The sequence below is a fragment of the Trichosurus vulpecula genome, chromosome 3 (genome assembly GCF_011100635.1).
Source record: "Trichosurus vulpecula isolate mTriVul1 chromosome 3, mTriVul1.pri, whole genome shotgun sequence".
In the NCBI taxonomy this organism is placed as follows: Eukaryota; Metazoa; Chordata; class Mammalia; order Diprotodontia; family Phalangeridae; genus Trichosurus; species Trichosurus vulpecula.
Window position 1 is genome coordinate 128,249,223 of NC_050575.1, and position 17,048 is coordinate 128,266,270.

At 42.2% G+C, this 17,048-nt stretch overlaps 1 protein-coding gene across 3 annotated transcripts in view; it reads left to right on the forward strand.

Moving 5' to 3' along the window:
- The window catches only part of NEK6 (NIMA related kinase 6), a 125,652-nt gene that overhangs the window by 26,078 nt on the left and 82,526 nt on the right, over nt 1–17,048 (forward strand). The window lies entirely within an intron of this gene.

Sequence of the window (17,048 nt, forward strand, 5' to 3'; positions counted from 1 at the left end):
AAAAGCTCACTCCTTTTCCCAGTCCTCTCACACTTTGTCACTGCTGCATTGTGTAAATGGAACCTAATGAATGTCTAGCTTGGGAACAGCCAGACACCCAGACACAGAGGTTTCTGGAACTTCCCTAGGGTGGTTGAATCCTGTGTTGTAATCTGGAGCTTTTTTTGTTTGTTTTTTGCCTTATCATTGCTCTTTGTCCCTTCTCCTTCCCCCAGTTTTTTTTCAGAAAGAGAAAGATAATGTCTTATGAACTAGTCTTATATTTTATGTTCCAACATTCTATGACCTAAGGTTCCTCCCAGCTTTTACTATTTTATGTTCGGAGGCCCCTTCTAGTTCTTGCATTCTACATTCCCTGGTCTAATACGTTATTCAGATGCTTGAAGACAGTTCAGTCTTTGCTAGGTTAAACACCTCTTGTTTCCTCAGCAGATTCTGATGGAACACGGTCCTGAGTCTTAGCTGTTCTGATTGTCTTCCTCTGGATATGTTCCAGCTTTTTAACATCCCTTCTAAAATGTGGCATTTGGAACTGAATTCGATATTCTATGAACCTTAACGAGGAAAGAGGACTATGAGACTATCACCTTCAGCTTGGATAGTGATCAGATTAAGAATTGAGGGAGACCTTAACCCCCTCAGTTTATGCCTTTTCTCCTGGCACAGTGCTCTTCAGTTCTTTTCATATATCACAATTTGTTCAGCCAACTCGTAGGCATCTACTTTGTTTCCAGTTTTTTGTTAGCACCAAAATGTTCCTTTGACTAAGCTGTTATGTGGCAAAATAGGAATTCAAACCCAGGTCCTCTTAACTCCATATCCTCTTCTCATTCCAAACCTCACTGCCTCTGTTGTTGAAATCCAAGATTGCATTACTTTTGGGGGCCAGCTTTGTCATGCTGTTGACTCATACTAAGCTTGTGATCCATTTTAAAAACCCCAGGTTGTGGTGTGTGTGTGTTTGTTTTTTCTTTCTGTGAATTACCATTAAGCCACAGCTTTCCTATCCTGTGCTTGTGCTCAGTAGTTGTGTCTGTTCTGCCCCTTCATTCTTGGAGTTTCCTTCTCCTTCCTTATACCTGTTCATGCTACTTTGTGCTACTTGGCCAGGAATCACATCATTTGGTAAGGGCTCCAGATGGGCAGCTGCAGATGTGCTGGGAAATCACTAATTACATCTCTGGAAGCATTTCTGGGGACATCTGTGGTCTTTATTTGGAAGGTGGGTGCCTGATGATTTAATACAAGGGAAGGAATACCAGCGTCATGATTCCAGTTTCAGGGTAGAAGTCTGATTGCTGCTTTGGGAAATTGGAGCAGTTGGCTGAGGCCATGTTTGTGTCCTTTTTCCTAGACTTGCCTGTCTGCTGCTTGAGAAAGCTGAGTAAGAACTCTTTTCTCCTTTGTAGGAACATCAGAAAAGTTTATATACATACGAATATGTACACACATACACACACATATATATTTTTATACATATATATGTGTGTAAAAGGATCTTGTTCGTTTCTCCATTCAAACTAATTTAATTAATTGGAAAAGATCTTAAAAGCTATATAGTACATCTCTCTTTATTTTACAACTGGTGAAACTGAATCCCAGAGAAGGGAAATGACGTACTGAGGTTTTATGGTCAGTGAATTTTAGAACATAGAGTGTTGGAGCTGGGAAACACCTTAGAACATAGACATTAAAGTAGGAGAGATTGACTAGTTAAAAAAAGGGACTTTTATGAAATAATGCAAAGGCAAAAAAAAACCCACCAAACCAAACATCCAGAACTTACAGCACAGAGTACACACTAACTATGGCCATATAAGAAAAGAAATGAATGGACACAGAATCCTGGGAGTGACTTGAAGTGACCAAAAAGGACATTTTATGGTCAAATTTCATTTCTTTAAATATAAATGAAATAATACATTACATAAAACATTTAGGAACCATAAAGGTTTAAATGTTAGTTATTACTAAAAGTTGCAAAGCAGGTTTGATTGGTTGTATGGTTTTTTATTATTTATCATATACTATTTCTGAGACGGCATTGATCAAACAAACCTAACTAAGAGGTGGTGTAACGGAGGCAAGCTTAGTGAGAAATCGATTTTTAAGTAGTTTAGAACATATAGCATAGAACGTCACAGTTGATAGGTACCTTAGAAGATAGAATGTGCGAACTAGAAGGGATTTTTAAAAAGGACCTAGAATGTTAGAGCTGCTAGGAACCTTTAAATACAGATCTGGCCTAACTCATTTTTCATATGTGGAAACTGAGGCCCAAAGGCACATAGAGGGTTAGTGACAGAACCTTGACTTGAACCCATTCAGTTTCAACACTACATTACACTACTACTTAAAAAATTTATTGAATTGAATGGAATTGGTCTCTCTCACCAAAGGTGTCTGACCAGTTAGGCAAGCCCAAAATCCTTAGACTAATTTCTTAATTTGTAAAATAAAGGTCTTACACTAGCTGATTTCTAAGGTCCCTTCCTTCCAGCTCTAATGTTCCATATTCTAACATTCTCTGTTCTGAGGTTGGTTCCAACTTAATAGTCTATGTTCAAGGATTTCTTTCAGTTTTGATGTATTTTCCAAGGTCCCTTTTTAACATCTTGTGATTCCATCCATGGCCAGGCTTTATTAGTAAGTACTGTGCTTTAACCAGTGAGATACTCAGCCATGGACACTCTAGAAGGGGGCCCTGGGGCCCTCAGCATCCGGCAATAATTTAGTTCCACAAAGAGGTTTTCTTTGCCAAAGCCCTTCTGCATGATGGATGGGATTGAAAGGTTGATCTGACTAAATTGCGATGTGAATACTAACGACAGAGATATTTCTGCTGTGAAATATTCCTACCAGGCATCCTAGCGGTGGTGTAAATGCTGTAAGATAATGGACAATAAAAGTCACTCACAAATAATACTCTCCTAGGACCAGCTTGCCTTTCTTGCCCTGGGTACACTGAACCAGGGAGGTAATGTAATCATGAGGCAGAGATAGTCATTTAAATATATGGGTTATCTCCCCAAGCATCTTGTCAGATTTATTTTATTGTGGCAGAGCCATGGGGGGAGGAAGAGAAACCAGGCAGCAGAGACTAAGAAAGTCACATCACTGATCTTGTGGTTTCTTGGTAAAATGTTTTGGCATCATTTCACTGTTTCCGAGAGGCTGTGCTATGTGGAAGCTTGATTGGCCTTCTCTGGGGTGGGGGGGGGAGAACCCCAGGGCTGCTTCTTGAGACTGGTGTCTGAGCCGTAACCTTTGGGCCCCTAGTTTGCCCTCTGCTGGGTGAAGAAGGATTATTGTATTCCTCATTTCCATTTTCAGACTGTGCTTTTGTGTTTCGTTACAGGAGTTGTCTGAGCTACGGGTGGAGGTAACCTGGCTTGTTGTGTAGAATCGTGGGTAAATATGTAGAATTGCACAGTGTTACATCTGGAAAGAAAGAGCCTTGGAATGTAGAATGTTAGAGCTAGAAGGGGCCTTAGCACCAAGACGTAAGAACAACTGACATTCCTGTAAACTGACAAAGAACTTTCTCCACAACAGCCCTGTTAGGCAGGTTGATGCAAATACTTGTTTACCCGTTTTGCAGAGGAGGAAGTCTTGGTTCAGAGAAGTTACTTGCCCAACGTTACAAAGTCATCAAATGTCAGATACAAAATTTCATAATCAGATCTGACTTCCAGTTCAGTGATGTTCCCTTAATATCATTTTAGAACATGTAGCGTCATAGAAATCCTTAGGAAATAGAGTGTTAGATTACTGATCTACCTCTCCTGGGCAAAAGGGAATACTGGCTAGAAAGTATCTCATTTTGTATAGGTTGGGGAACTTTAGGCCATAGGCATGTGAGTGACTTACTCATGTTCATATGGTGGGCTGGATAGTTGTGGAGTCAGGACTGGTGTCTGAGGTCCTCCCAAAGCCGCCTGCAGTGCCCTATGCTGTGTGCAGGGTACTATTCCAGGTAGTATGAAGAAGAACTTAAATTTAGCTGGGGTGGGAGGGATGTGATATGGATACAGGTAAGTAAAAACGGAACAATATAAGGTAATTTCAGGAAGGACATCTGGGGGATGAGCCTTGTGATGGAGGTAGAAATTGAACTGGGCTTTGAAGGAAGCTAGGGATTTTGGGAGATGACAGAGCATGTCACAGGTGTGGGGGATTACCTGTGCCACACTAGGGAGGCAGGAGATGAAAGGCCATGGATGAGCCAGTTTGGCTGGAACAGAGAGTACATGGAATGGAATAATATAACATAATGGCTGAGAGCCATACTGTGGGGGGCAGGTCAAGGATTTTGTATTTTATTTTAGAACAATAGGAATCTAGCTACTGAAGAAGGAGCAAGGAAATGACATTGTTATGTCTGTTTTAGGAATATAATTTTGACCTCTGGGTGATGGATGGATTGGAGAGCAGGGAGGTCAATTAGGAGGCCTTTGTAATGGTTAAGATAAGAGGTGATGAAGGCCTGGATTAGGGTGGTGGCTGTTTGCTTAGAAATATTGTAGAGAGAAAATCCACAGACTTGGTGACAAATTCCATATGGGGATGAAGCAGTGAGCAGGGACAAAAATAATTCTGACATCACAAACCTGGGTCACTGAAAGGATGGTGGGGGTGCCATGGATATTTGAACTCGGTGTAGAATAAAGATCCTGGTCTGAAAACCTGGGTTCTTGTCCTATCTCTGCCATTGGATAGCTGTGTGACACTCCCCCTTTGCCCTCAGGTTCTCCATCTATAAAATAAGAGGGTTGGATCAAATGGTCTCTGAGGCCTCCTCCAGCTGTAATCATCTCCCTTCCTAGCTCTAGTGCTTTGATTTTGTGATCCATGAATTTTAATTCAATTCAGCAAATATTTATTAAGTAAGCACTGTGTTAAGCCTGGGCAGCTCTGTGGTACAGTGGACAAAGCACCAAGCCTGGAGGCAGGAAGACTCATCTTCCTGAGTTAAAATCCGGCCTTAGACACTTACTGGCTGAGTGACCCTGGGCATGTCACTTAACTCTGTTTGTCTCAGTTTCCTTATCTGTAAAATGAGCTGAAGAAGGAAATGGCCCAGCATTCCAGTGTCTTTGCTGAGGTAATCCCAAATGGGATCACAAAGAGTTGAATAGAACTGAAAAACAATACAACAGATGCTAGGCCTGAGAATACAAAGAGCAAAAGAGTCTAGCACCTCAAGGAACTTCTGTTCTATAGTAGGTCCCTATATAAGTAAACATTAGATCTTTGAAGAGGGAGAGAGCCCTTACTAACTCCCGGGGGATAGGGAAAGAAGGAAGTACCAAGCGAGCCAAGTGCGAGAAATAATTTCATTTTTAAAGGGAAAGTGGGAATTTCTATGCCCCTTACAAGCTAGTTGAGACCTAGGCAGAGTTAGTACCATTAAGAAGCTCTAGGAACTAGCCTCTGATTTTCTTCAACCTTACCCCCATAGCCTAGGTTGGATTAATAGTTGTCAGTGCTGCCATTTCAGTCACTCCAGTGATTTAGAAGGACTCTCAGCCGTTTTATTTTTTAGGGTGCGATAAATCCTAAGTAAAATGCGGGATGTAGTAGAAAGAGTGTTGTCTTGGGAGTTGGCCAATCTGGATTCTAGTCTTGGCTCCACCCCTCACTCACTTTGTGACCTTGGGCAAATCACCTAGCCTCTCTCTCAGCTTTACTTTCCTAGACTGTTAAAAAGAAGAGGGTTGGACTATATGACCTCTATAAAGTCTCTTTCAGATTTAACATTCTATATTCTAAGAGTGTGTGTTTTATGGTCCCTTCTGGATCTAACATTCTGTGTTCTACCTTCCTGATGAGATAACGTTCTTTTTTAGATGTAACGTTCCATAGTCTGTATTTCCACGTCCTTTGTTCTCTGCCCTAAAATTGTGTGCTGCCTTCTAACTCTTAACAGAATGCCATTGCAGGACCCTTCCAGCTTTTACATTCTAGGTTTTAGCAATCTATAATTTTCAGTTTTTCATCTGGCTCAGCATAGCTAACTTTGGGAAAACTGTGTAATGCTTATGGGCTGGTCCCTCCATTCCAGGCCTTATCTAAGTAAATTCCCTTTGTCTTTGAGGTAGTGGGTTGCAGTCCATTGGAAGCTGACTTGCTGAGGTCATTTCTGGAGGGATTTTTGGGGGGGTGGGGGTTGGGGTGGGGCACATAGTAGTGCCATAATAGATCTAGTCCTGAAGGCGCAAGGGGAGGATGTTTTAAAGAGCTACTTTCTAAAGTTTGTGGTTGTGCGAACCTCTCTGAAGTAGAAACTTTAACTATCTCTCACTAGGCATTTCTTGATTTTTAGGTGTAGCTTAGTGAGGAGTTAAAATCTCCAGGAAAGCAAATTTTATTTTCTTTGGGGTTCATTTTTGTTTCTTTTCTTTGCCCACTGAGGTCTCTTTAGATGCCACCTTGTGCCCAGCTTAGAGTCTGGCCCTTCCAGGTAAGGCCAGACTGTATTGAGGTCATGCCAACTCCAACCTGGCACTCTTACTGGGCAAGGGATTAGAGGAAGAACTGCATCTGATGGATGGGATGGGAAAATAGAGTCCCATGTGTGGAATGTGTAAATACCTTTGACTTTAAATAGTAAGGGAAGTAGCTTGGTATAGTAGGAGAAAGCCTAGATTTGGAATTCAAAGGACCTGAATTTGAGTCCTAGCGGTGACTTTTATTAGCTCTGACTTTTGAGCCAGTCATTTTCCTTCTATAGTTTCAGTCTTCTCACCTGTAAAATGAGATTGGCCTACCGGGGGTGGGGCCCTGCGGCCTGGAGGCCACAGATTCCCACCCCTGGGCTTGCACTGTCTGTCTGACAGGGTTCTGCAGAGGAAAGTGATCTGTAAAACTGAGAGCACTACAGAAATGTGAGGCGCTATTATTACCACCTACCTGGCAGGGCTGTCATGAATATGGGGTAAAATGCTGTTACTGTAGACAGTGCTTTTAGGAAAAAGTATCTCAGATTGTTAGTGTTGGAAGGAGTGCTAGAGGTGACCTGGTGCAGCCAGCTAGGTGGCCCAGTGGATAGAGTGCTGGATCTGGAGTCAGGAAGACCTGAGTTCAAATGTGGCCTCAGACATCTACTAACCGTGTGATCATAGGCAACTTATATAATCTCTGCCCACCTCTGTTCTCTCATCTGTAAAATAGGGATAATAATAGCACCCCCTTCCCAGGGTGGTTGTGAGGATAAAATGATCTAGCCTCTGCAAAGTGCTTTGCAGACCTTAAAGCTCCGTCATCGTCGTCGTCGTCATCAGCCTCCTCATGTTGCAGATGGGGATGCTGATCTAGGATTTGCCCAAGGTCGCACAGTGAGTATGACAGTTGGAACTTGAATTCAGGTCTACTGACTCCATCAGCTATATGAATATGGGACTGACTGTCCAAGAGGGGACTGAATTGCCAGTTGATGGGATGACCAGTCTTTCAGGATGTTGTAGGACAGTATCCCTTCTCAAGTTCAGGTTGTACCAGATGCCCTCAGAGGGCTCTTCAGCTCTGACACCTTTTTGACTCTAACTTTTCCCTCAAAGTCCCACTTCACCCTGAGTAATCCCCTGGGTTTCCCCAGAACCATTTAGCTTTTCTTTGTGGGTTTTTATCTTTTCAGTAGCGGGTGGCTGGTAGAGCCATACTGCACGCTAGGATAAGAGGGTAGGCAGGAATGAGGCCTGCCCCCAGAAGGGAAATGGTTAGAGATGGCCCCAGACCCAAGGAGGAGTGTGGCTCTCTACTCTGGGCCCAGTCTTGCTTAGTTGTACAATTTACTTTTTCCTTCCTGTGATTTGTGTGATGTGATACTTCCTGTTTCAGGGAATCTGTCCACTGATTCGAGGAGGGGCATATATTTTAAAAGAGAGGATGTAGCCATAGAGCCTCAAGCTTTAGGGAACCATTCTTCCCTGAAATTCTCCCTCCTACCTCCTTCTTCCTCTTTCCCCTTCTCTCTTTCCTCATCTTCCCTCCTCTTCCTTTTCTTCCCTTTCTTTCCTCTTTCTTTTCAGTCCCTCTTCTCTCTTGTATTTCCCTCTTCCCTTCCCCCTCCTGTTTTTTTCCTTCCCTATCCTTGCTACCTACCTCTTCCTTCAAGCCATGTTTTCCCCAGCATTGCTTTGTGTATTAATTTTTACATTTTAGGCCTATGTGGAGAACATTCATTATAGGATTGTAGGTTTTCCGAAGGCAGGCTGACTTCTAGTAGTTTTAAACGTTTCTGTGCCATCTCGGTCTGTTCTCTTCTTTCTGGCCTGGATTACTAATATGCTTGAGATAACTTCATATTGTTGTCTCACCAGTACTGTTTTTTCTGATGATTCTGGTGAGGTTTTCCCTGTGGAGGAGTTGGGGGTGAGGCACTAGATGGAGACGCTAGCAGTCCCCAAATGATGCCACCAATTGAATTATGATCTGTCAATACCAATAAAGTGTTCATAGGTTGATTGAATGTTAGAGTTTGGAGGGAACCTCAAAAATCATCTAGTGACCCAACCCCCTTTTTAAAATTTTATTTTGTTAATTAATTTTGATTGGGGGTGGGGGGAACCTTTAAACAAAAGTACATAGTTGAGAAAATTTCCCATGCAGGCATTGTCTAAAAATATATCTGCTTCTCTCTGCTAGGAGTTGAGTAGCACAGATTATCATTGGTCCTCAGGAATCACAGTTAGTCATTTCATTAATAAAAGTTCTTATTCTTTCAAAGATAATTGTCTTTACAATTTAACCCTCTTATTTTGCAGAGGAGGAGACTAAGGTACAAAGAAGTGGAGCCAAGTTTTTCTTCCTCCTAGATACCTCATCACTCCCTTTTAGCTGCTCTTAAACAATTTGAGCCAACCATATTTTGGTGTTAACACTAATGCACAAAACCTAAATATTGTTTATTATACCCTTCCTTAAAACACCTTTATCGCTTCCCCTTTCCCCCCATTGCAATCTCAATTCCTCTCATTTCTCAGCCTCCTTCCATACCACTCCTTAAAAAAAAAACCCATTCTTCCTCCTTGGATCCATGTAATTGTGACCTTTGTTGCAGTCTCATAGGATATTAATGATTTGGCCCCTCTCCAGAGAGGATGGAACTGGTTATGGGCTTTTGCAAGGGAACAGGGAGAACTCCTTCTAGTACAATTTCTCTTATTTCCTGTTGTCACCTTTAATGGTAAAACCATTGTTAGGGGAAGAAAGGGAAGGGAAACTTCTTTTTTCTGTGCCAATATTTTATTGCCAGGAGAAGGAGGCTTCGAAGAGGGTTTTGGATTGTGTTTATTAATAAGCGAGAGTGATTCCAAGATACATAATCATAGAGCATAGGATATTAGAGCTAGAGGGGGCCTCATAACCCAGATTGTTGGAATACTGAATATAGACTGTTTCTGACACTTACATGTCTCAAGTCTCTTTCTGCGTTCTCTGATTCTATAGCACTTTACTTTTTGCAAAGAATACTACTATCATTTTACAGAGAAGGCAAGACCCAAGAGAGATAAAGTCACTTGCTCACACTCAAGCTAGTGTTCTGATCCAGGGGTGGGGAACCTGCGGCCTCGAGGCCACATGTGGCTTTTAGGTCCTTGGGTGTGGCCTTTTGACTGAGTCCAAGTTTTACTGAACAAATCCTTTTATTAAGGAGATTTGTTCTGTGAAGTTTGGATTCAGTCCCACTTGAGGACCTAGAGGGCCACATGTGGCCTCGAGGCCGCAGAGTCCCCACCCCTATTAAGAGCTCCAAAGGAACCTTAGAGATCATCCAGTCCATTGTCTTCCTTTTATAGATAAACTGCTTGAGACCTGAATAAAGAAAGGGCCTTGTTTAAGGTCACACAGCTAGTAAGTACTGGAGCTGGGACTTAAGCCCAGGTCTCCTGACTTCAAAGTCTATAATTCCTTCCCAGTAGAACTTGTTGACTCTTTAACAGGCTGTATGATATCCTTCATATCCTTAGCACTTAGCACAGTGCCTGGCACATAGTAGGTGCTTAATAAATGCTTACTAACTAAAAATCTTCCTGGATAGGTTTAAAAAACAGTAGTGATGTTGTTTTATATGTGAACATATGTTGAGTCATATTTAGTACTCCCTGGGCCAGATCGTAAAAGCAAGAAGGACCCACTCTTTAGGTTGTGAAAAGAACACCCTTTTTGGAACCGAGAGATCTGGGTTTGAATCCCATTTCTGCCACTTACTGCCCATGTGTCTTTGGACTGTGAATCCTATGCATCTGTTGCCAGTGAAACATTTGTCAAACCAATCCTTTCTTTGACATTACTTTCTGTGGAACTGACAGCTCACAGCGGAACAGTTGGGGGAAATCTGATGTAATCAGCTCCAAGTTTAATGTCTGGTTTGACCAGGCTGCCTTCGTTTTGGGTCTGAGATCTTGCTGCTTCATGTCAAGTGATTAAGATGTCACACTGGCATCCCCAGAGACTGAGTGAGAGGAGGAGGAAGGACTCTAGCTTCTGAGCCTCCATCGTACATAGCCTTTAAGGACAGAATGATGAGAACAACAACGGAGAATTGGAAGGGACCTTAGAGATCAAACCCCTTATTGTAGAGAAGGAGAAACTGAGGCTCAGAGAAGTTAAGTGATTTACCTAGAGTCCTATAGATGTAAATATGTAGTAGAGCTGGGACTCAAACTCAGGTCCTCTGTCACCAAATCCAGTGTCCTTTTCACTATTCCATGATTATCGTGGCATCATAATAATGAGAAAATGCCCATTTTTGTTGTTCTTTATAGTTTACAAAAGTTCTAATCTCCCACAAAGTAGAGAGTAAAGGGACTGTTATCTCCTGATTAAGGAGGAGGGATGTGTGTGTGTGTGTGTGTGTGTGTATTTATTTGCATCTTTATGTCTAATTCTAATATTCTATGCTCTCACTTTCTAAGGCCTTCTCCAGTTCTAACACCCTAAGTTCTGAGTTTACTTCCAACCCTAACATTATATGGTCTATGTTTGTACATTCCATGTTCTAAAGTCCATCCCAACTTGGACATTCTATAACTTTGTTGAGTGAAATACATCTAGCAAAAAAGCTGGAGTCAGAATAGTAGACCAGTTCTAATGAGTTAACCAATCCTGCCCAACGTAAGTTAGAAATTGCTACTGTATTTCTTTGACACCTATGCAAAAGCCTAATAGATGATACCTGTCCAAGAGAATTTTTTTGTATATCTCCACCCCTCCCCACTCCCACCTCATCTCCCATCCCTCTTCTAAGAAATGTCTTTTTATTAATGGAGGAAAAGGTGGTGGTACTATTGAAGTTGGTAGAGAAAGGAAAGAGTGATAGGGCTCTAAAATTATTTGGAAACCCATGGCATATCTTATAGGTAGGGCCCTCTTTGAGACTGCAGTAAATCTTAAGGAATTGAAAAAAAATAGAGATTTCTTAGCCTGGCACTCAAGGCTCTCCACAATCCACACCCTGCCTTTCCAGCTTCATCTGACCCTTGCACTCCTTCACAAACTGTGTTCCAGCCAAACTGGAATATTTGCTATGAGATCAAAGAGCTGGAGGGAATATTAGAAGTTATTCAGTCCAACTGCTTAATTTTAGAGATACCCAAGAGACCTTGGCCGAGGTCACACACAAGGCAAAGATTTGAACCCAGGTCTTCTGATCTGTTGTTCTTTGATCTAGCCTTCCTCAGATACTCCTAGAGCAACTTGTTTGGTGTCCTCCTTCGCCACTGTCACATAACGCCTCGTTTCATGCTTATTTTTGTGTACGTTTATCTAACAAGCGTTGATTGAATGAATCACAGAATTTGAAACTTGAAAGGACCTTAGAGATGACCCACTTCACTGCCCATATTTTATTAATAAAGTCGTAACATAATAAGAGGAGACTTGTGGGACAATCGTTTCCTTCTGTTTGCTCTTTTATAATACAGTTTTATTGATGCCTTTTCTTTTTATATCATAGTCATTTCCCGATATATTACCCCACCTCCAACCCCTACCCAGTGAACCTTCCCTTTGAACAAAGAAAAAGTTAAGTGAAAGCAATAGCGGTCTGTTCACTGACTGTATCTGACCAGGCATCCAGTATTCCATATCCATTGTCACCCACCTTTCCAGGGAAAGCCTCAGTGCCCTCATGTTGTGGATATGAAAAGATCTCTGAAAGGAAAGTGACATATCCAGGGTCAAAGAGGAGTAGGTGACAGAGGTGTTGAGCCAGAGTCCTTTGATTACCGGTCCTGTGTTCTTTCTACTACAGCAAACTCTGCCTCTGCTTTCCTTTTCTCCCTCCCCCCTTCCCCAGTTGTAAGCTCCATTAAGGGCAGAGACCGTGTTGTTTTTCATCTTTGTATTCCCAGACCCGAACGTAGGGCCCTGCTCATAGAATGTGCTTAAGAAATGTTGGCTGAATTGAATTGACTTCTGGAGAATTTAGCCTTTGAGATTAGCCATTTGCAAGAAGGCTGTTCAGCCACAGGCTCCCGCATTCCTGACATAGTTGGCCTGTGACTGTTTCTGGCAAGGGCTGCTTTATTGTTAACTGACTTGGCAAAAAACAGTCACTGTGAAATCCTAACTTTCAATGTCTTTGCTCAAGGCGCCTTGTAGAACAACTCTTTCAATTTCCCTTTTTTTTTTTTTTTTTTTTGCCAGTTCCACCCGGCACCGGAATCTGGCCCCTTCCCTGACTCTGCAACCATTGCACCATCTCTTGCAAAATCATCGGCGTTAGAGAAGCTAGGAGCTGTGGTGCTGAATGTTGGGAGTGTGATATAGTGTGAGAGAATGAAAGAGTCCTAGGGCCTGAGTTCAAATGCCACTCACATGCTTACTACTTGTGTGACCTTGGACAGGTCCCTTTGCCTCCCTGTGCCTTAATTATTAAGAAAGGAGGCTGAACTAGATGCTTCTGAAGACATTGCCAGTTCCAAATCTATGATTTTGGGGTCAGGACCTTGGAACCCAATACCACAGTTTGCCTAGCTATTCCCCAAATGATGGGTGAGATGTTTACTTTTACCAGCCAGCCCTTGGACTTGTTGAAAACAAAAGATACTTTAGCAAAAAAAAAAAAAAAAGTAAAAAGAAAATATTCCCTCTTGCACACGGGGGCGGGAGGGAGGGGTGTGTGTGCGCGTGCGTGCGTGCGTGTGTGTGTGTGTGTGTGTGTGTGTGTGTGTGTGTGTCTGTACGTACAGGGGGGTGGGAAGATGGGGTATATTCTCCTGTAGATTACTACATGACCAGTGGGAACACATGTGGCCCAGAAATATTCATGGAGAATATATACCTAGAGGATATATACTTCAATATATGCTTAGCCACACGTGGCTCAAGTAAGCTATGCCTCTGATGCTACACGTTATGGATGTCACCTGGTGATGGAGCCATGCTATTCTTTATGGCTCTTTGCTAGGTATTGAATCTCTGCTCTCTCTTGTATTGCCTCTGTTGGCATCTCCACTAGTTTTGTGGTCACCACACTGCTCTCTGCTACCATCTGCTGGGCTTCTCTGCTCCTGTCTAATGAGGTATTTCTACTACTACATAGCCAAAGCAGCCAATAAAAGCCAGCACAACATCTCAGGATAAGGGAAGTCCGGTCTTTTAACATTTTTGTCTAGTAGTGATTTGAAGTTACTGTCCCAGACAACTTTCTGACTTAGAATTAGGAATTTCCTTTATAAATTATATTATATCCTTGATTGTGAGCCTGTGTTCCCCACATCTTTTGGGAACTCTGCCCAGGAAAACCCCATAAGAGCTGTTCTGTTGTAGAGATGTGGCCTTATCTCACTCCCCAAATCCACTTCGATTGGCATGAAAATAAAGTTAGATGTAGAGCACTTGGGCTATGTTACCTCCTTGATTATGTGTGTTTACTAGCGACTAAAACGCTGTAGTCTGGCCACAGAAAACATCTCTGCCTCACTTGCAAACATTAAAGTGCTGTCGAAATAGTTATTTTTAGCTCGTTAACAATAATTAAGATACTAACTTACTTTAGCTTGGAATAATGTTTCCAGCTCCTTTCAATATTTCCTTCTTGAAAATATTTTTCATGTCTTCAGTTTTCTTTGTTCATTTCTGGACACTTTCCAGTTTCTCACTTCAGTTCACCAGTTTATTAATTAGCTGCTAAATGCAAGGCAGTGGATATTATGACGAAAAATGATGTGGTCCCTGAGACTTCATTGGTGTAGGTGCTTTTACCATTCAGGCCAAAAATTCATCTTTGTAGTCAACTTAGTGAGAAACGTCCTTGTCTTTAACTAGGCTTGTCCTTGAACAACATTCTGTGTCACCTTGCTCATGCTTGTAGACTTTCCAGCTTGGCTAGACCTGCTAGAGCTTGTACTGTGTTGAAAAGCATAGGGACCGCTATAAAGCATGAGAAGGGAATTTTGGTGGAGGAGATCAGGTAGAAAATGGGATGGGAGAGGTCAAACAGACAGGAAACACTTGTTTAAAAGAAAGGGAGAAATAACTTCCTAGCTGAGGCAGTGGAGTGGGGGGGACTTCAGGGAAGAGAAGGCACTTATAAGCAGGATCATACAATTTGAGCTGAAAGAGATTTAAGGTATTAGTCTATTCCCCTTAATTTACACATGAAGAAACTGAGGCCCAAAGAGGGGAAGTGATCTATCCAAGATCATATAGCCAATAGGTAAAAGATCAGAGATCTGAACCCAGTTTTCTAATCTCAAAATCTATTTCATTTTCAACTACATAATGCTGCTTCTTATCCCAGTATGTGGAGATGAGGAGTGCATTCCAGCCCTGGGTGTAGGTCTATACAGTGTTCAAAAGAAAGTACTCAAAGCTGTGGCTGGAAAAGTGACATGATTAGACTTGTGCATAGGGAAGATAATTTTGGCAGCTTCTGAAGGATAAATTGAAGGGGGACCAACTAGACCCAATTCATGAGTTGGTTACAGTAGTCTAGGTGACAGCTAAAGAGAAGCTGAATTGCATTGTAACTATATTGGAAGGGCATTGGTATTTAACAAATCATGCATAGTAATAATTATTGACTACTGATCAGACATGTTGATTATCCTGTTGACTAGATGTTTTGAAAGGAATTAATAAGATTTACTGTATTCAGCAGAAGACATATGGCTGAGTTCTGATTCTTGTAGATTTGTGTTCTTGACTTTTTCCCCTTGTACCTAATCAAACATAACCTGCATTTCATGGACATTTCATGTTATTTTCCCAGCAGCCTCCATTTATAGAAAGAAAGGGAGGAGGGAAGGCAAGTTGGAGTGGCAGGAATCAGCATGGTATAGTGGAAAGACCTTTCTCTTTGGACCTCCATTGCTTTTATAAAAGAGGGAAGTTGGATTCTATAATTCTCTAAGTGATATTTGAGATCCTTTCCAGCTCTAATATTCTGGGTTCCAAAATCCTTTTTGGCTTGGATATTTAGTTTGTTTTCTTTTTTTTTCACTAAAGGAGGGTATGTGGCTTGTACAGGGCTCACTTGTAGAAAACTAAAGGAAGGGCAGGTTCCCTTCTGGGTCTCATCCCAGAGAAGGAAGGCAGTCACCTCTTTTAAAACACAGGGAACTAGAGATCACAGTATTACAGATTTAGAGCTGGAAGGGATCTTAGAAGTCATTTAGTCTAATCTCTTCATTTTATGGATGAGTAACCTGAGCCCCAGGGAATGAATGAATGAGTGAGTGAGTGAAAAGCATTTATTAAGTGTTTACTGTGTGCCATGTATAGTAGTATGTGCTATCTAGCTTAAATGACTTGCCCAAGATCATATGAATAGCAAGTGCCACGGATGGGATTCCTCTGTTCCTCTCCTGAACCCCTTCCCCCACCCCACCCTGCCGTGTTAGCTTAGCTTTGTGTTTCCCCAGTTTTGGAGAGGACAAGAACCATGTTCCATTTTACTTTGGGCTGGTTTTATGAGGCCCTGTCTGTGTGATAAGAAAAGTAGTCTTTGTGATAGTATTGTCTTCCTGGGGTTTAATACACAGTTCCTGGTGCCCTAACATGCAGAGGAATTCGGTCTTTTCCAAAGAGGCCTTTGTTAGCTTGTGGTTAAGCCATGAATGCTGAGTGGGTCCTGTGGTGGAGGTGCCCCTGCGTCATGATTGCTCTCAATAGTGGTGCCAGGGCCTCACACTGGAGCTTCAGTGCCTACCCTCTGTGGCACTGCCAGTGATTTCCAGATACAGGCAGAGTTTCCATTCAAGAACTGACTCAGAATCGTACTCTTATGAGGGTGAATAGGCAGCAGGCCTGGGGCTGTGTGGGAAGGACCATATCCCTTTTGAAATCTACCCCAGGGTAAGGGTCCCCAGGAGGGGTGTGGAAGAAGTGGGTAGCAAAACAAATGCTTTTTCTGATGACAGAATAAGTAAAAATGGCAGTGGGGAAGTCATGGGAAAAACCTGAGATTAGGGGTCAGGAGACTCTGCCACTGACTCACCATGTCACCCTTGGGCAAACTTCCCATTTCTAGGACTCAGTTTCAATAACATCATAGAGTTAGATTTAAACAATATCCTAGGGCCCTTCCAGCTCTAATTATCTATATTTTAACATTTAAGGTACAGCTATCTTTCCAAATCAATTTTACTTTACTTCCCCTCATGTGTATCACATTCCAGCCATACTTGTCTCTACTTACCATTCCCCACCCTTGACCTTCCACATCCTTTGTACAAGGCTGGTCCCCCAAGCCTGGAAATGTCCTTCTCCATCTACCCCCTCCAAGTCTCAGTTCAAATGCCACGACCTGCAGGAGGTTTTTTCTGATTCTCCCCACCAAAAACCAAAATCACTTTGTCCTAATTTTGTGTATGCTCTATACTTATTTCTGTACATGGTGTTTCCTGCCAGTAGAATATAAGCTCCTTGAGGGTAGGGACTATTTAATTCTCGGTTTTGCACTCACAATACTGGCTGCAGTGCCTGACACTTAGGAAGGGCAGGTCCCTTTTAGCATTGACTTTCTGTGGGCAGAAGGGAACACCTGAAGGTCTTTAAGCAAGAGAGCGACATGGTCAGATTCCCGCAGTAGCATGTCC